Below are 21,065 nucleotides of genomic sequence, written 5' to 3'. Positions count from 1 at the left end.
ACCATTCGGTTGGAGGATGCAGCCCAGGAGAAGGACGTCCTCGGGCTCTTGCAACATCCCAAGAAAAAGCCAATGAGGGTAGACCTGCTGGTAGGAGTGGTGGGAATGCCCACAGAAAGCGTGGTTGAGTGACTGGGTGAGCTGGGGAGCAACATGATCAGGCTGGTAGAACTTTAGGTGAGGCAAATCATGGGGAGAAGGAATTGAAGGTGAAGCCCTTACCAACTCAAATTGTAAGAGTTTTTTGGCTGTGAATCAGAGTACACAGAAAGCACAAGATACAAGTTAGCATTGTTATTACTCGTATATTACTGAGTTTTCCTTTTAGAAAGAAACTTGCACCCTCCCCCTCCTTCCAGGATGAATAAGCTGAGGACCAGAGAGTCAAAGTCATTCTCCCAAGGCCTTGGGGGACAAGAGATGAGGGTGCATTGGGAACAGGCAGTGGGCTTGAAATAAGTACTGGGGACTCCTTGGGCCAGTGAAGTCTCCAAGGTCACTGGTTCAATGGCCATGTGTACAAGTAGCTGTACATTTTAGTTTTTAAAATCATGTTATGAGCTATTTAAATTGATCTTAAGAAGGTGTGTACTGCAAAGGGAATTGGGCCCTTTTACTAGAAGCCAATTGCTGTCAGGGCCACGTTATAATTTTTTTGTTTTTTTTTGGTGACAAGAGTCTCAAGCTGTCACCCTGGGTAGAGTGCCATGGCATCACAGTTCACAGCAACCTCAAACTCTTGGGCCTAAGTGATTGTCTTGCCTCAGCCTCCCTCTCTTGCCTTGCCTCAGCTGGGACTACAAGGTGCCAGCCACAACGTCCGGCTATTTTTTTTTTTTTTTTTTGTTATAGTTGTCGCTGTTGTTTGGCAGACCTGGGCTCGATTTGAACCTGCCAGCTCTGGTGTATGTGGCTAGCACCCCAGGCAGTTGAGCTATAGGCGCTGAGCCTCAGGTTATAAAAATTACTACTTGAGGCTGTGTCTGGTGGCTCACACCTGTAATTCTAGTTCTTTGGGAGGCTGAGACAAGAAGATTGCTTGAGCTCTGGAGTTTGAGACCAGCCTTGGCAACATAGGGAGACTCCATCTTTCCAACAAATAGAAAAATTGGCTGGGCATGGTTGTATGTAGTCCCAGCTACTCAGGAGGCTGAGGCAGGAGGATCAATTGAGCTCAGAAAGTTGAGGCTGCAGTGAGCTATGATGATGCCATGATACTCCAGGCCATGCAACAGAGTGAGACCCTGTCTCTTAAAAAAAAAAAAAAAAAAAAAAAGATTGCTACCCAGTGCCTTGGAGAATAAAACCATGTCGGAAGGGCTGACCTCAAAAGGCAGAGCTCTTGGAGCAGTGCCATTCATACCTTGGGCAGACCTTTCTGTCGACTCCATTTCCCTGGCCCCTGCTCTGTGAGCCACCCTTTTTGGCTTGGTGGCTGGGCAGAGGAAATGCTGAGAGAGGGTCAGCACGCACATGCGCCCACAGGAGCAAACTGGCAAGTCCTCTTCAACGGCTGTCCTCCTGAGGGTGGAGCTATACCTGTGTGTATGAGGAAGGGTGCTTGGGCGGAAGAGCTACAGGGGGTCTTTGCACACCAGGAACAGCAAGGAGATCCATGGACTTTGCATGCAATTCTAGCCAAGCAAGGAGCTGCCTCCATTGGAAGAAAAGCTAGCCAGGGCCTGCCAGGCTCAATCCAATTCCCCTCTGTCTGTACTGGGCAGTGTGCATCTTATGCCTGCCTGCTGGCCCGAGGCCTCTCTGACATCCCACATACAGGTTCTCCAAGCCTCATCCTGCCTTTCTCAGAGCCCCCCACTCATCACCTAAGCTGAGTACAGGCAGAAGCGCCCAGGCCCAGCACAGGCTGGCAGGAAAAGGCTGACCCCTCTAGCATGCTACCCCCCAGCTGTCACTCCCTGCCCATGCCTACTGGCACCATTTGGCAGAAAGCAGCCCCCCCACCCTCCCACCAGCCTGGTCCAGCAGGCACAGCTTAAATTTTCACAGGAACTCTGCATTTCCTGGGGTTTGAAGCAAGCCAGGCAAAAAAGGATATATGTAGGTGGCTTTTGCTGGCCACCAGGCTCAGCCAGCCATGCTTCTCTCTGGTTTCCAACTGCTGCTGGCTTCTAGAGGGCCCTTCCTCCTGCAGCTTCTGGCAGAGTATGGTCACCGTCACTGCAGAGACTTGGCAAATTTTGGCAGAAGGGCATGGGGTAGCCTATTGTAGGGTCCTATTCCTCTACTCCTTGAAATCCAGGATAACAACAATTAAACCTTTTAAACCTTTCTGAGAACTTTCCAAACATTCCCTCACTTGATCCTCATTATTTCCCTACAAGGCAAGTAGTCTAATTAAGATTAACCCTTTGGGGCCAAAGGAGAAGCAGATACTAGAGGGGATGAGATGACTCAGGCTGATTTAGCTGGCATAGAACCTGTGGGATCCTCTCCATACCACACCATTGCCACCACCACACATTCCATATTCTGCTGGAGATGTTACAGCATATTCGACCAGAGGCCACCACAAAAATGTCTTTGCACTTTCACAGTCTCCCCTAGCATAAAAGAGCCTGGTCAGCCTGAGTAAGAGCAAGACTCCGTCTCTACTAAAAATAGAAAAACTAGCTGGGTGTGGCAGGCGCCTATAGTCCCAGCTACTTGGAGGCTGAGGCTTGTTAAACCCTCTTTGAGGTTGCTGTGAGCTATGATGATGCCACGGCACTCTACCCAGGGTGATGGAGTGAGACTCTGTCTCAAAAAAACAAAAAACAAACAAAACAAAAAAAAAAAAAAAGAAAAGAAAAGAAAAAAGAACCTGGACGTGCCCCATTTGGGAAGCATTGGAGCAGCTGAGGGAAAACAGTGTCCTATTGGGCAGCCTCTCCATGTCTGGGCACTGGGACCTGCCCTGCCTTCTCCCTCAAAGCACGAAGTCTCTCCCAAGCCTGATGGACTCATGTGCTTTGCAATCAGCTCTAGGTCCCGAGCAAGTAGGTGTTTTTTGGTCAACATGAGAACTCCATGGACAAAGATGTTCTGTCTGTGTTCTTCCATAGAGACAATGGGAAACTTCAAAGGGGACAGGAAATGAGGAAGGACTGGGAGGATGAGGGCAGGTGAGGGAAAGGTGTGCAGGCTGCATGGATGGGAAGGAAGGAGTCTCTGGGGTTTGCTCCATATTGCCCATTTCTAGGCAATTCTTTGTGTGGACCAACTGATTTGGTCCTACTCTGGCTTGAGAAGAGAATGCCTCCAAGGACAACCCATGACTCCTCTTTTCTGAATCCACAGGGCCAAGATCACAAAGTCCCTGCCTGTGCAGTCCCATCCCAAGACTCCAACAGTGGCTGAGTCCCAACCCTCACCTTCAAGATTTCCAGAGAAGGAGATGCCTTTCTCCAGGACTCGGATGTTTTCTGTGGTCTTCCTTGGATCTAGTCAAAGACTTTCCTGCTACATTTTTTTAAAACCTCTTCTTGGGATCGCTATGGAGGACAGCAGGCTTGGTGCCAACAAGGAGGAAGTGACGTCACAAAGCCGGCCGTTTCCGCTTCCGTCCCGCTCCTCCCTCCGCCCTCCTTCCTCGTTGTCCTCCTTCCTCGTCATCCCATTTCCCCCAACCTCGGGGCTGCCTGTCAGATGTTTTCACTGTGAGGAGCAATGCCTGCATGTACAGTGCCTTGATGTGTTGTCGATTTTTGCTGTGAGCCTTCAGGCTTCTCTTTGCAGCCTTGACAAGGAAAATCCCATAATGAAGGATTTCACGGAGCTCCCCAGGCTGGAGGAGGCTTTTCTTTCCATCTGTCATTTTCCTTTAAGCCCTGACCTTTCTGTTCCCATGTGAGGCAGGACTAGGAAGAGCCTTGGGGTGGACGGCAAATGTCTGGGTTGGACCTTGGACTAGACTGCCAATGATCGAGAGCAGGTAGCTTAGGAGTTAGGCATTAAAATGAGGAACTTAGAAAAACAGCACACACTTCAGGAGGCGTGATCAGAGGCAGGGAAGGAAGCTAAGAGTTTAAAGAAAGAAGAAACTTTTTGGTTTAGAAGGAGGTCCTGGAAGTAGGAAGGCAGAACAGCCTAGGAGCCCCCCATCTGGACATCCCTGGCCAGACATTCAGGTGTTTCGTTTTTATCAAAGAAGGCAGAGGCTTCCGAGTCCCAAATATCTGGGTTTGAATACTGGTTCCACTGCTCGCATGCGAGTTGGAGCAGGATTGTCAACATCCTTGCTAAGCAAACTTAGCTTCTTTAACTCTGAGTTTCTTCATTAGAAACTTAGGGGTCCCAGTGCAGCTTCACAGGTTTGCTTTACAGATCAGTCAGGATAATGGTAAAAAGTGCTCCATGGAGCACCTGAAGACAGGTAGCACTTAATCAAGGTAGGCTACAAGCTTTTTCAGATGAGGGCAGATGGTTAGCATCACCTAGAAGAAAGCAGAAACCAAAAGGCCCATATTTGGGCTCACTTTGCTGACAGAACCCCTCGAAACTTTCCAAAGGGCCTCGAAGCAGAACAAACGGCCTATGGGAAATCAAACTTGGGGTTTTGATGCCAGCAAAGGGCCACCTTCTGACCAACTTTCCCATGTCAGGTCGATAGAGAGGCTGGAAAAAAAAAAAAAAAGAAAATCAGTCTCCAAGGCTCCAAGACAAAATACCCGCCCGGCACTGCTCTGAAAGGGCAAACCCTTCGAGATGCACAAGGATTTTGATTGTTTGAAATGTTGGTAACATTTCATCTTCCCAGAGACCTTGTTCATTTATCAGGGTTCTTAAAACCCTTTTGTTCATAAGCTTGTGGTGAGGACAGAAAACATTCTATCTACTATCAGAGCACAGCTGTTCAGTGGCAGAAAGACTTAGGGAAAAGCCCTTTAAAAAAAAAAAAAAAGGAAGGGGGTGGGGGAAACACCAGGGCTACAAACATGGGAAAAACAACTAGGGCTGAAAGAAGGCCTCGCAAGCAACAGCTGCCTCACAAGAATATGCTCTTTGGGAAGTGTGAGAAACAGAGCCAGCATGCTGACAGCAGGGCCTCCGAGGGGGCTCTATGAACACTGTGACCAAGGTGAGGCTCCCTGAGTTGGGCTCCTCCTCGCGGTGGGGTTCCTGGCAGTTGCACAAGGCCCTAAAAATGTTTGCAGTAGGTGCAGAGTCTTGAGTAACATCTTCTTAAGGGCCAGTGTGGCTGGAGGAAAAAAAAAAGGCCTAGTGGAAAACTCTGTCCATCCAAGGCCACAGAAGACCAGGAAATATTTTCTAAAAAGGGCTTTGATTGCTTCTGAAAGCACAAGACAGATTGGGCAAGGGTTGGGCCAAGGCGAGGACCACGTGGTGCTGGCCACTGGTGGTGTGAGGCCAGGGCACACAGGTCCGGCATCTCAGATTCATGTTCAGCTCTTAATTATCCAGTCAAGGATTGTGTACAACTTCACAAATTCAGATTAAGGAAAATCGCATCCATGATTATGAAATGTCTGAATAGTAGACTTCTTAAGGATGTGATTTTATTTTAAACTTCAAGCCAAATTCTAAAAGGAAAAAAAGATGAAAGTAAATGGAGGTAAGTTTTCAATACTGAAAATTACAGTCCCCTTGTTACATTGATACTAGTCTATTAGAGGTGGCAGGACCATGAGCTCTGGAATCAGGAAGTCCTGGGTTTGAACACTAGTGCTGGGTGACCTTGAGAGTCCTTATCAGCATGGCAAGAATAAAGGCCCTTACTTCATAGGGTTGCTGCAATGGCTACACTAGCTACTACGTATGAAGCGCTTACAAAGAATGGAACCTGACGAGCCCCACAAAATCAGAAATTATAATTTTTTTGTTTTTTTGAGACAGTCTCACTTCATTGCCCTTGGTAGAGTGCCGTAGCGTCATAGCTCACAGTAACCTCAAACTCTTGAGTTCAAGTGATTCTCTTGCCTCAGCCTCCCAGGTAGCTGGAACTGCAGGTGCCCACCACAGTGCCCAGCTATTTTCAGAGATGGGGGTCTTGCTCTTGCTCAGGCAATCCACCCACCTCGGCCCCCAGAGTGCTGGTATTACAGGCTTGAGCCTCCATCTCCGGCCCAGAAGCTATCATTTTAATGAGATGGGGGTTATCATGAGACTTTGATGTCATAAAAAGAGTCGAGTCAGGGAACTTGGCTGGTCTCTGCTTGACCACTAATTGAATCCCTTAACACCTCCATGCCTCCATTTCCTCTACAGGAGGTCAATGGTAATCCATCTGACATAAATGCTGTGGTCACAGATGCTTAGGAAATGTGACATCATTCATGAATGTGATCTATGATGATTATAAAGTTCCCTTATTATGCAATACATTTCCCCTTTTTTACCAAACATTCTAATGCAAGGACTATGAGTGATCAGCTAATCATTCTGATACTTGAGACTCTGGATACTGATTCTAACAAACCAATTGCAAAAAGAGAGAGAAAGAGAGACAGACGGAGAGAGAATGGAGACAATCAGGGAAATTTGATAATATTAAAGAGTTATTGATCATTTTTTGTGACAACTGTATTGTTGTCATGTATGTACGTACAGGAGGGCTCATATCTGCTCATGCACGGAGTATTTATTGATGAAATTACATGATGTTTGGATTTGCTTTAAAGTTATCTGGGTGGGAGGGAGAACTGGGATCAGGTATAGAAAAAAGGTGATTGGCCCTATGTTAATCATTGCAGCAGCTAGGTGAGAGGTACCATGGTAGTTAATTATATTATATTCTCTACTTTTATGTTGGGAAGTTTTCCACCATAAATGGGAAAAACAAAACAAACAAAATCTAAAAAGAGATCAGTGATTAAGCATCCATGGTGGAAGCACCAGGTAGAGTCCTATCTGGGGTGGTCAGATCCCTTGGGGATGCTTAGTAATAGAAGAAAACTGGAGATGGGATGGCCTGCTACAGACTGAAATGCTCCTTTCAGTATTAACATATTATTTTCAGAGAGCTTAAGTAATTAGGTACACTGTGCCAGATTTTCTAAATAGAATATATAAACCTCACTTTCAAGCAAATGAAATTATTTAAAATGTACCAGAAATGCTCTCTCTTTAAAGAAGCACCACAAGAGAGTATCTAGCTAAGTGACAGATCTTTTGCGAAGTGTGCACTTTCTGTCCCAGTTTATTTGTGGCTGCCGATTTACTTGTTACAATGAAAGGTCGACTGACCAAAGCATTCAGAGTTTGCAAAAAGTTCTTCCTTCAAAAGTTCATTTTTTATGTGTGCAATGTTAACTTCAGAGGAAAAACATTCTGTATATTTCTCTTAAAATCAGATTATCTTTCTCAAAAGCGGGAGTCTACTTTTCCCTTTTAGCAAGCAAAGAACAAAGAATGCAAATTTCTTGGTGCTCTTGGAGGGTTCTAGCTTGAGATTATCACTGGATGCCAGATCTCACTGTAGGTGACTGGACATGTAGACAGAACAGGATGAGATCGAGTTGCATCTACACTGACGCCTTCTGGAAGGTGCATTTTCAGCATCAATCTTTGTATGAACCAGTTTTACTCTCCTATAAATGAAAGACAGAAGATAGAAGAGCATTTAATAAAGGGTTTTGACTGGCTGAAGTAATTAATCAAAGTTTTGCTGAAATAAGTTTTCTCCCTGCATCCCTCATTTTCAAATTTTCCACATATTTCTCTATGCTACCCTAAAGGTTTGGAATAAAATTTTCTAGGACATGGCTTGGAAATCTCTCTCTTATTCCTTCCAAGAAGTGCCTGATTTTGTCTAGCACTAGAAAAAGTGGATTCAACACTAGTTTATTCTCTCAAAAGCATCCTATCTCGTTGATCATTGAAAAAGCAGGCTAGAAATGTATTTGAACAATCAACAAGCCAGCACTTTTTGAACAACTATTGTGTACTACAAGAGATACAAAGGAATGAGAAGGTCCCTTACTTCCTTTCGTTGAGAGACGAACCAGGGACAAATCCTGGGGTTTCAACATCATGTTCACATCTCAGCTTACTCCTTACTCCTTAGCAGTTGAGTACTTAGGTCTCTTGTCTCCTCACCTGTAATATGATGATAAAGTAACGCCAACGCTTAGGGTTGGGGGAGGGATAAATGAGATAATCCCTGGAGAGCAGTGACATTAGTGCTTGGCACATGGTAAATGTTCAGCAAGTTTGTCTATGGACCTGAAAAATGTATTCATGCAAGAAGCCACTAATACCAGGAGGCACTGTACCAGTGAGGTGACCACGAGACTTAATGCCTGAGACCAAATCAATAGTAGAGAGGGTGTATTTGCCACAGAAATGGAGTGTGAGTGTCTTGGGGAAACCAGGACAAACCAGGTTAGCTTCAAGAGTGTCTGAAGCTTCCATCACCTAAATGTCTGGTCTGAGCCTTAGCCCACCATGGCTCCCTGCCCTGAATGAGTACAGACTGGTAAGTTCTATGGAGGTGGGAGATGGTTGATCAGGAAGGGATTTACAGAAAGGGAGAACTGGCCTCAGCTTCAAAGATGGGTAGAATTTCAGAAGGTTAGAAGGCAGGGATAATGAAGATGCCACCTTAAGATGGCTTGTTTCTTCTCTCTAGAGCAGCAGTTCTCAACCTATGGGTCGCAACTCCTTTGGGGGTTGAATGACCCTTTCACAGGGGTCACCTAAGACCACCCTGCATATCAGATATTTACATTACAATTCAGAACAGTAGCAAAATTACAGTTATGAAGTAGCAACAAAAATAATTTTACGGTTGGGGTCACCACAACATGAGGAACTGTATTAAAGGGTCGCGGCATTAGGAAGGTTGAGAACCACTGCTCTAGAGGTCCCCTCCATGGTCATCTCTCCAAAGGTTGAATTCTGTACCCTATTGGAAATGGACTTCTTTCTCTCCCTGAAATCCCCCAGCCATTGCTCAAACAGAAACATATCTTTTCTTGTCTGGCTCCTGGGAGAGCTGCTACCTACAGCCCTTCTTCCACAGAGCAGCCCTTCTTAGATCTGAAGGCTAAGGTCATGCCAGCCTTTCCCTGGGGTTTTCCTCTCTCCCAAGGACCATGTTCTGCTGGTCTCCTTGAAGCCACGACTTGTCTGTGTGCACTGCCCAGCACAGGGATGCCAACCCCTAAGTGGGGTTTGAGGCTTTTCCTGGAAGGGCCCCAGGCTTGTGGCTGCTGTCTAGCTGCCCTCTCCAATGCCCTGCCACCCCAGAGTTCTGGGGATGTGGCCATCACCGGCTTCCCTTCCCAGTTCAGTTCAGACACTTTGCTCTCTCAGTTATCCCTACATCTTACCCAGGTCCTTGCAAGAGATTTAAAGTGAAAAACAAAACAAAAACTGAGGAATGTCTTCCTATATTATCACAAAGTATAAACAGTAAAACATATGTTCAGCTCTGCCAATTACCAGCTGGGTGACCCTGGGCAAATTAAATAACCTTTCTGTGCCTCAGTTTCCCAACCTGTTAAACGGGTAATAGCAATCTCCATCATGGTATTGTTTTAAGAACTGAACAAGTTAATGTAAAAGTAGTACTTAGGGTTTTTTTCTTTTCTTTCTTTCTTTCTTTTTTTTTTTGTGGTTTTTGGCCGGGGCTGGGTTTGAACCCGCCACCTCCAGCATATGGGGCTGGCACCCTACCCCTTTGAGCCATAGGTGCCGCCCCTTAGGGTTTTTTTCAAGATGGTTGACTAGAAGCATTTCAATCATGCCTCATTCACTTAGAATAACCAAAATAGTGTATAGACAATCACACTTTGAATACATTATCCAAAAGGGAACATGGGAATTGAATAGAAAAACAACAGAAGACACCAAAAACAATGAAGGAAGAGAATACAGGCAGCCTGCTTGGCCAGGACTGGCTGGTATCTGGGAGAGAGCAAGAGTATTTCTGTGGTCCACTTTCCCACTGGGGAATCCTACAGTCTGGGTCACAGGAGAGCACTGTGACCCTCCCAAGGTCTGAGTCTAACTTAGGAAACAGAGATATGAGGAGAAATCCCTCCAGGGAGGGAGCTAACCTGGGTCCCATGCCCTTTTGGAAACCTAAGCAGCTACAGCAAGACACCATTTTCAATCCAATTTTAAACAGGCTGTGTGCTGTCCTGGGAACCAGTGGTTCTAGTCTTAGGCATTAGGAAAACTTGGGCTGTTATTTGTGGAACTGGAGTGCACACGGGGAGTGGGCTGCCACATCAAGATTGAGAAGTGACTGTCAGGCTGCAGTCACCAGCACTGGGGTATGGCTGCTGCTCCTGAGACTTGAGCTGGACAAGAGTTGTATATGAGGCTTGGTTTTGAGTTAGGTGAGGGCACCTGTGGCCTGGTGACTATGAGACTAGGCTCCAACTGCTGGGTATCATGGGTCAGCCAGGTAGGGTATGCAAGCCAGGACTGAAGCATGAGAGGAATGCATGTCCACCACCCATCAGCCAAGGCGGTGGCCATTAGGGCTGGCCTTGCCCTCCCTGTGGCAGGACCTCAGAACAGCAGCTGCTTCCACCCACCCACACAAACATTCTGCTTGTGCAGACAGTGAATGAGAGCCCACCCAGTCCAGCTTTGCCTGGCTTAACCCTCCTCTTTTAAATGGAGTGCACAACTCAATTCACCACCCAAAACACCAGTGCATACCTCCCAAGGGACTGAGGCTGGGCCTAAATACTACTACCAACTGAGTTGGCTCCTACCTGCAAGCTCCACTGGCTGGCCTGGAGGCCAGTATATACAGTGCCAATTGCAGCTATTTCCAACACAAATGCATAGCACCTGGAATCCAGAAGAGCACGTCATTACTGCAATGGCCATTTCCCATGCCATATTGGCCCCTCAGGGACTCAAGAGTCTGCTCACCCACCTGTGCACCACTACTGCAACTGGCATATGACCTGGCCCACTTGAATGACCAACACAGGTACCAGTGTATGCCACCGTAGGGCACAAGACTAGATATGCCTATCTCACCATTGTTACTACAAAAACCTAAAGATGGGCCCCATTGGCATTTCAGTCCCCAGCATAACTTCTCCACAGGCTCCACTAATAACTCCACCTTAACACGCTAAGGAAAACACAGATACTACTGACACTGTTTACAGCCAAAGAAATCACATAGAGACTTGACTACTGCATGTTCCCAGAAGCAAAGCCAGAGGACCCTACTGAATCAAAATCATAGTCACATCTTCAGGGAAAAGTCCAAAGTAAATTCAAAACTAGGAAGAAGAGACTGTTATACCAGATGAACAGATATTAATGTAAAGAAACAGGAAACATGAAAAAGTAATGACACCCCATAATTCTCTAGCCATAGATTTAAAAAACAACAACAACAACAATTCTCTAAATCCCAGGTAAAGAATTCAAAATACTAATTTTAAAGAAGTTCAATTAGATGTAAGAGGAATCTTGAAAACCAATCCAGGACATAAAGATGACTCAACTATATGCCGCTTAAAATAAATTCACCTTACCTATAAAAATACATATAGATCACAAAGGATAGAAAAAGACATGCCATACAAATGGGAAGTGAGCAGAAGTAGCTATACTTATATCAGATAAAAAAGACTCTAAGTTAAAAGCAGTAAAAAAAAAAAAAAAAGGACAAAGAAATCATTATATAATGATAAAGGGATAAATCCAGCAAGAGGTTATAACAATTCCTTCTAAGTACATACCCAATACTTGAGCACCAAGATTCATAAAACAAATATTACTAGACCTACAGAGATAAATATGTATAATAGTGGAGGGCCTCAATACCCCACTCAGACATTATACAGATAATGGAGACAGAAAACCCACAAAGCAACATTGTACTTAATCTGGACATCAGATCAATTGGATCTAACAGACACTTTCAGGACATCATAAGCAACAACTGCAGAATATACAATCTTTTCCTCAGCATATGGAACATTCTTTAAGATAGACCATAAGTTAGGCCACAAAACAAGTCTCAAGAAATTTTAAAAAGTTAAAATCATTCAAATATCTTCTCAACGAATAAGGTTAGAAATCAACACCGAGAGGAACTTTGGAAACATTACACTTACATGCAGCTTAAACAACATGTTCCTGCAGGAACACTGGGTCAATAAAGAAATTAAGGTTAGGGCGGCGCCTGTGGTTCAGTCGGTAGGGCGCCGGCCCCATATACCGAGGGTGGCGGGTTCAAACCCAGCCCCGGCCAAACTGCAACCGAAAAATAGCCGGGCGTTGTGGTGGGCGCCTGTAGTCCCAGCTACTCGGGAGGCTGAGGCAAGAGAATCGCTTAGGCCTGGGAGTTGGAGGTTGCTGTGAGCTGTATGAGGCCACGGCACTCTACTGAGGGCCATAAAGTGAGACTCTGTCTCTACAAAAAAAAAAAAAAGAAAGAAATTAAGGTTAAAATCAAAAAAATGTTGAAGCAAATTTAAATGGAAATACAACATACCAAAAACCTGTGGGATACAGCAAAGAAAAATGTTTATACCATTAGAGGCCTATAGAAATATCAAAAGAAAAACAGAAAGATTACAAATGAACAATTTAACAACCTACCTCAAGAAGCTATAAAAGCAGGAACAAACCAAACCCCAAATTAGCAGAAGAAACGAAATAACCAAGACTAGAGAGAACTAAATGAAACAGACTAAAAAAACAGTACAAAGGATCAATAAAATGAAAAGTTGGTTCTTTGAAAAAATAAATAAAATGTGTAAACCACGACTAAACTAACCAAGAAAGAGAGAAAATACAAATAAACAGAATCAGGAATGAAAAAGGAGACATCACAACTGATACTACAGAAATACAAAAGATCATCAGAGATTATACAACTATCACTCACAAACTAGAAAACCAAGAGGAAATAGATAAGTACTTGGAAACATAAAATCTACCAAGATCAAATAAGGAAGAAGTAGAAAACCTCAGTATACCAATAACAAATAATGAGATGAATCAGAAATAAAAAAGCCTTCCTACAAAGAAAACTTAGACAAGATGGATTCACAGTTGAATTCTACCAAACGTGCAAAGAAGAACTAATGCCAATCCTCCTGAAATTATTCCAAAAAAATATAAAAAAAGGGAATTCTCCCTAACTCATTCAATGAGGCCAACATTACCCTGTTGCCCAAACCACATAAAGACACAACAAAAGAGGAAAACTACAGGTCAACATCCCTAATGAAGACAGACAGAAAAATACTCACCAAATTACCAACAAACTGAGTCCAATAGCACATCAAAAAGGTCATACACCACAACGGAGTGGGATTTATACCAGGGATGCAAGGGTAATAGACGTGCAAATCAATAGATGTGCTGCATCACATCAACAGAATAAAGGATGAAGACCATCTCATTAGATGCCAATAGATGCAGAAAAACCATTTGATAAAATTTAACATCTCTTCAAGAACTAAGCATAAAATTTAAAATTTAACATCTCTTCAATAAACTAAGCATAAAAGAAAATAGCTCAAAATCATAAAGACCATAAATGACCAACCTCCAGCTAACAATACTGAATGGGGAACAACTGAAAGTCTTTCCTGTGAGAACTAGGACAAGGATAGCCGCTTTCATTTAACATTTAAATAACTCCTATTGAACACGGTATTAAAAGTCCTAGCCAGAGCAATCAGGCAAGAGAAACAAATCAAAGGCATTCAAGTTGGAAAAGATGATGTGAAATTCTTTGCTGATATGATCTATACCTACAAAAAACGTAAAGACTATACCAAAAAGCACTTCTAAATTTCATAAATAAATTAAGTAAAGTTCCAGGATACAAAATCAATGTACGCAATTCAGTAGCACTTCTTTACACCAAAAACAATCTGGCCGAGAAAAATATCAAGAAGGCAATTGCTACAATAACTACAGCCCCCCCCCCCCGCCCCAATATCTTTTTTTTTTTTTTTTAGAGACAGAGTCTCACTTTGTCACCCTTGGTAGAGTGCCGTGACGTCACAGCTCACCGTAACTTCCAGCTCTTAGGCTTAGGTGATTCCTTTGCCTCAGCCTCCTGAGTAGCTGGGATTACAGGCGCCCACCACAACGCCCAAACTGCGGCTGGGTATAAACCAGCCACGCTCGGTATATGGGGCCGGTGCCCTACTCACTGAGGCACAGGCGCTGCCCGCCTCCCGCCCAAAAAAAAATATCTAAGAAAAATATTTAACCAAGGAAATAAAAGATCTCTATAAGAAAACTATTAAATACTGATGAAAGGAACTTTGTGTAGATAACACAAAGAAGTGAACAACATCCCATACCTGATGGATAAGAAGAATTAATATGGTTAAAATGACCCTACTGCCCACAGCATTCTACAGATTCAATGAAATTCCTATCAAAATATCAATTTTTCACATCATTAAAAATATTTAAATTCATACAAAATCAAAAAAGAGCCCAAGCCACAAAAGTAATCCTGAGCAAAAACCAAATAAGCAAGCAAGCAAACATAACAAAACAAATAAAAGCAACCACAAAGCTGGAGGCATCGTATTACCTGATTTCAAACTCCATTACAAGGCTATACTAACCACAAACAGTATAATATAAAACATACATATAGGTCAACGGAACAGAGTAGAGAACCCAGAAATAAAGCCATATACTCAACATCACGTTCATCTTTGACAAAGCACACAGAGCATGTATATCCTGGGAAAGGATACCTTCCTCAATAAACAGTGCTAAGAAAACTGGATTATCACATGCAGGAGAATGAAATTGGACCTCTCTCTCTCACCACATATAACAATCAACTCAAAATGGATTAAAGACTTAAAACTATAAAACTACTCTAAAGAAACTTAAGGAAAACTCTTCTGGATATTGGTCTAGGGCAAAGGATGTCCAACTGGCAGCCACAGGCTACATCATGATCTTGTGAGGACTTTCTGCTCATCTGTGGTGTTAGATATCATGAAAATTATTCATGGACCTTTTTTGCTAATCAGCTTTTTTTAATGTTTGTGTATTTAATGTGTGGCCCACAATAACTCTTCTTCTTTCAATGTGGGCAGAAAAGAGGAAAGGTTGGAAACCCCTGGCTAGGTAAATAATTTGTAACTAAGACCTCAAAAGCACAAGTGACAAAAACAAAAATAGATAAATGGGACTTAATTAAACTAAAAATCTTCTTCACAGTAAGAGAAATATATAATTAACAGAGTGACAAGACAATATGTTGAATGGAAGAAAATATTTGAAAACTATTCATTCAACAGACTAATATCCATACTGTACAAGGAACTCGAATAACTCAACAACAGGGGGCAGCGCCTGTGGCTCAGTGGGTAGGGCGCCAGCCCCATATACTGAGGGTGGCAGGCTCATACCCAGCCCTGGCCAAATTGCAACAAAAAAGTAGTCCAGTGTTGTGGTGGGTGCTTGTAGTCCCAGCTACACGGAGGCTGAGAGAAAAGAATCACCTAAGCCCCGGAGTTGGAGGTGTCTGTGAGCTGTGATGCCACAGCACTCTACCGAGGATGATAAAGTGAGACTCTGTCTAAAAAATAATAAATAAATTAATAAAATAACTCAACAACAACCCCAAATCATATTCATGCAATTTGCCCATTAAAAAGTAGTCAAAAGACATGAAGAGACATTTCTCAAAAGAAGATATGCAAATGTCCAAGAGGCATATGAAAGAATGCCCAACATCACTAATCATTAGAGAGATGTGGATCAAAAACCACAATGATGGCTCGGCACCTGTAGCATAGCAGTTACGGTGCCTGCCACATACACTGAGGCTGGCAGGTTTGAACTTGGCCCAGGCCAGCTAAACAACAATGACAACTGCAACAAAAAATAGCCGGGCATTGTGGCAGGTGCCTGTAGTCCCAGCTACTTGGGAGGCTGAGGCAAGAGAATCACTTAAGCCCAAGAGTTTGAGGTTGCTGTGAGCTATGACACCACAGCACCCTACCAAGGGTGACATGGTAAGACTCTGTTCTCAAAAAAACAAAAACAAAAACAAACAAAAAAAAACCCACAATGATGTATCATCTTATCCCAGTAAGAATGGTTAGTATCAAAAAGACAAAAAATTGCTTGGTGCCTGTAGCTCAAGTGGCTACAGCACCAGCCACATACACTAGAGCTGGCAGGTTCGAATCCACCCGGGCCAGCTAACCAACAATGACAATTACATCCAAAAAATAGCCGGCGCAGCTACTTGGGAGGTAGAGGCAAGAGAATCGCTTAAGCCCAAGAGTTTGAGGCTGCTGTGAGCTGTGACACCACAGCACTCTACTCAGGGTGATGAAGTGAGACTCTGTCTCAAAAAAAAAAAAAAAAAGACAAAAAATAACACATGTTGGTAAGGATGCAGAGAAAAGGGAACTCCCATAGACTGTACAAAATAGTACAGCCACTATGGAGAACAGTATGGAGATTTCTCACAGAACTAAAAATAGAACTACCATTTCATCTAGCAATCCCACTTCTGGGGACCTACCAAAAGGAAAAGAAATCAATACAACAACAACCACAACCATGCTCCACCTGCCTTTGTATGTTTATCATAGCACCATTTACAATAGCAAAGAGGTAGAATCAACCCAAGTGTCCATCAGCGAATGAACGGATAAAGAAAATGTTGCTTATATACGTGACGGAATACTATTCATCCATTAAAATAAAGAAATCATATTATTTGCAGCAACATGAATGGAACTAGAAGTCATTATCTTAAGCAAAACAAGCTAGACACAGAAAGACAAAAATGGCATGTTCTCACTCATTAGTGGGCGCTAAAAAATGTGTACACGTGGACATAAAGAGTAGAATGATAGACAACAGGGACTCAGAAGTGTGAGGGAGAGACGGTGTGGGAGGGCAGAGGATGATTAGAAATTACTTAATGGGTACAACACATGCTATTTGGTGATGGAGACCCTAAAAGCCTTGACTTGACCACTGAGTAACCTATGCATGTTACAGAATTTCACATGTACCCCATAAATGTGTACAATAAAAAAAAGAGAAGTGTTTAAGACAGTGCATTGTACAGAGTTAGGACACTATTTATGTTGTTGTTGTTATAGTGCAGGCGTCCTCAAACTTTTTAAACAGGGGGCCAATTCACTGTCCCTCAGACCGTTGGAGGGCCGGACTATAGTTTAAAACAAAAAACTATGAACAAATTCCTATGCACACTGCACATATCTTATTTTGAAGTAAAAAACAAAATGGGAACAAATACAATTCACACCGCTTCATGTGGCCCATGGGCTGCAGTTTGAGGACGCCTGTTATAATGCTTCAGAGTGCATGGTTCTGAATCAGGCAGACGTTAGAGATTCCAACTAACTTCTCTGAGCCTCACTTTCTTCATCTTTTTAGAATGAGGATAATAATCAGACCCACCTCATTGGATTGTTGGAAGACCAAGTGAGATGATGCATGCTAGTGGTTTTACGTTACTGATTCAGCCAAGTCGTTGGCATATAAGAAGTGAGAAAAAGACTTGTACCTTGAAAAAGAAAGAAGAAAGAAAATCCTGAAAGAAAGAGAAAGAAAAAAAAAAAAGGAGGGACGAAGGAAAGAAGAGAGAGAGGGAGAGAAAGAGGAAGGAAATCTCTCTTGATAAAATAATGACCAGTCATTAGAGATCTAAGAAGACCTGCCACCCGCCCCACAACATGCAGCTGCCTCACCTGAGTCATCCTCACATCCCGACTGTGCTTAGTCTGGGGTCTTGCACATTGCAACGACTGAAGTAAACAAGTGTCAAATGACCAGCATGTTTAAACATGTCTGGCCCCAGGAAACCAGGGAGTAAGAAGAATCCCTTCCAAGACTTTTCTGTCCTTGCTTACCACACAAGGGTTCCACCATCCAGGAGGTGGCTGTCATAGGTGGCACAAATTGGATGAACCAGCCAATGGCTGTTGACTATATGGTCGGGAGCCTAGGCTTTGGCTTTTGAAAGAGGAGGCTGGGCTCAGAGGCTGGGCACAGTGGCTCACGCCTGTACTCCTAGAACTCTGGGAGGCCACGGCTGGTGATTGCTAGAGGTCATGAGTTCGAGACCAGCCTGAGCAACAGAGAGACCCCCATCTCTAAAAAAAATGGCCAGGCATTGTGGCGGGCACCTGTAGTCCCAGCTACTTGGGAGGCTGAGGCAAGAGGATTATTTGAGCCCAAGAGTTTGAGGTTGCTGTGAGCTATGACACCACCGCACTCAACCCCAGGGTGACTGAGTGAGACTTTGTCTCAAAAAAAAAAAAAAAAAGATTGCGGCTTAAGTCTTAATTCTGCCAGTTGCTGGTTACAGGATTTGGGTATGTTTCTTAACTTTTCCTAGCTTCAGTTTCCTTCCTCATAAAATAAGAATTTTGAAACACACCTCATCATGGACTTGTAAAAATTAAATGGGATTATCTGTAAAATGCCAAGTGCAGTGTCTGGTACACGTAAGTGCTTAATAAATTTTTTCCATTATCGGCAACCCTGGATATCCAAATCCCTAAAGATAGCAGGGCATTCCATTCATAAAGTAAGTTTAGGGAAAATCTTATACCTTCTCAATTTTTCTGGTTGGGGACTAGGAGAAGACGTGGGAGGTCATGGCCTGAGCCTCTGGAATGCTTCTGACCAATGGCCCAGCATCCCTGATGCATTCCCATCCTGCTCTGGGGACATCGTCCTCCTCTGGCTGCAACTGTCATTCCCCTCACCATCAATACCCCCTCCTTCTGCAGAGATGGTGAACACTCTGGCATTGTTTCTTTTGGCCAATGGCTTCTCTCTGGCCTGTGATTGGTACCCCTGAGATTCCAGCACAATCCAGGCATCCCAGCTATGTCAGCGTGACTCAAATTGTGTGTGTCTGACATCCACATGGCCCCTCAGAAAGCTGGCTCCAGCAAAAGGTTTTTTGGAATGCTGCTGAATGTTTAATGGCTGTCAAGTTATCTTCTTGGGATTAGGCCATTAAAGTTGCATCTGAAGTTTTATGAAACAAATGAGATAAACTGCACGTTGAAACCCACAGGACACAAGAAGATTTTTATGGATGAAGATGCAGTGGCAGCTAAATGAGATGGCTCTTTTTAAATCCAAACTTTGTCATTTTTCTTATACGTGGCTATTTTCCTTGAATTTAAAGCAAAAGCATTCCCAAAAGTAAGGCATAGAGATCGCCATAGTGACAGTCAAGAAAACCCAGGGCTGCTGGGTTGGTTACCTGTAAAGAACACGGGGTCATCTCTGGCTCATGTCATCTCAATCAGAGACAGCTATCTGTTCTGTCCCTAAATTCTCTACCCAACCCTACTCACATGCCCCAAAGAAAAATTCTTTTCTAGGCCAACTAAATCTCTCCTGGGTGCTTTCTAGTTCATGCTCCTGACACCTGTCTCTTCCATGCTTCCCCGAAGTGACCAAAGAGCCATGCACTCCAGCCAATTCTTGGTCCCCTGAGGACCCTACGTACTTCTCCACTTATGTTCCTGGGATTTGTTGCCTTGGCCCAAAGCATCCTTCCTTTCCATTTCTGCCCAGCATTCATCCAGTGAAATGGCCCAACAAAGAGTCTACCCAAGTAATAGGCACATTGCCAAGCAATGATATGATAAGAAATAGAAGCAGACTAAGCATCTGAGCCTTCCCAACCTGGAGGCCCTGACTCAAATGCCACCGCCTCCATGAAGTCTTTTTGGTCATCTGCTCAGCTGAACCCTTCAGTCCCCCTCCTCCTCCACTCGAATAACATTGAATTAATCCACTCTCCTTCTCTCTTAAAGTAAAAGTTGTGTATGAAGCTGGGGACCTCAAGGTGCTCATTTTCTTTTTTGGACCACTTACTTTATAGAAGCAGGACTTCGAGACTTTTCTCTTCCTACTGACACTTGAATGCACACAGAAGCAAGTACAACAATGCTTGATAGAACACTATTTATAAAAGCAGTTGGTGAAGACGGCACCCAAAGGCCCATTAATTGTGGGAAGTCATTAAATTATGATACATCCTCCCTATTGGAAAGCATTTACCTTGAATGAAATAGATCTTTATGTCCTGATGTGGAAAGACTCCAAGAGATTATAATTAACTGCAAAGATATTTTTAGCATCTCTATTGAGATTTTTAAGCCTTTATGTTCACAAATGAAAACCACAGACATCCCTCTGATGTGATCAGGTTAAAAGTGGCAGGTTATCTGAAAATGTTGGGAAAGTGAGAAATCATTAAAAAAGTGAAGCACACATACCTTAAACATTTTATTTGACACTAATGTAGGTTTATTTATCAATCTTTTGATGTCAATCCAAAGCCTATTTTCGGTATGGGTCTGCAGTCAGAGCTCTCCACCATCTTTCGCACCAGCCACACTCACAATGCATGTCCAAGAACTCTGGCTGCATTTTCTTTAAAGTGGAACAAGAACTTAAAGATATGGATACAGTAACTCGAGTGCAGGATCCTCAATTATGATATGTCGAAGCTGTGCAATCCATGTAAGTTATAATAAATAACCTCTTTACGCATCAATTTCTAATCTGCAACAAAGGGCAAAATACAGGGGTAACTGTGAAAGGAAATGTGATTCTTTGTATACAAGGCCTACTGCTCAACAAGGTTGAGCTATCTATTAGGTATGTTACTTTTCTATTATTACAGAACAGTCAGAAGACAGAACAGCGCCATCAGACTACCCTACCTGGGACTCTGGCCACCTCCTCTTTCTGCCAAAAAGATGCGCAAAGTCCAAGGACACTAGACGAGTATCCTGACATGAACGAACAAGAACCTGCTCTGTGCCAGGTCTGAACTAGGTAGGCTGGCAGCATAGAGCTTATTGAGTTTCTGTTCCAAAGCACATTACAATCCAATGACACAGGTTGGATATACATAGGAAAGTAATAAAAGTAATACAAATAATAATGAGTATCAATTAGGATATATTCAATTACAGAAAATACCAAAAAAAAAAAAATAGCTTAAATACCAAAATTTTTAACTGGCTCAACCGATGGAATATTGCAGAGGTCAGAGGGATGTCAGGAGATACTTGATCAAGCCTCTGGTTCTAGATTCTTTGATTTTC

General features: G+C 43.4%; 1 long non-coding RNA gene across 1 annotated transcript in view; it reads right to left on the bottom strand.

The window, feature by feature from the left end:
* Positions 1–6,597: 6,597 nt before the first annotated feature.
* Positions 6,598–21,065, bottom strand: part of LOC128561828 (uncharacterized) — a 49,482-nt gene continuing 35,014 nt past the window's right edge. Inside the window, exons 2-3 of the long non-coding RNA XR_008373352.1 lie at positions 7,943–8,058; positions 6,598–7,550 (exon numbers count right to left, since the gene is read on the bottom strand). This is a non-coding gene — a long non-coding RNA (uncharacterized LOC128561828). The remainder of the gene's footprint in view (positions 7,551–7,942; positions 8,059–21,065) is intronic.

Source organism: Nycticebus coucang, chromosome 12 (assembly GCF_027406575.1).
Source record: "Nycticebus coucang isolate mNycCou1 chromosome 12, mNycCou1.pri, whole genome shotgun sequence".
Classification (NCBI taxonomy): Eukaryota; Metazoa; Chordata; class Mammalia; order Primates; family Lorisidae; genus Nycticebus; species Nycticebus coucang.
This window is presented reverse-complemented; position numbering and strand designations above follow the sequence as displayed.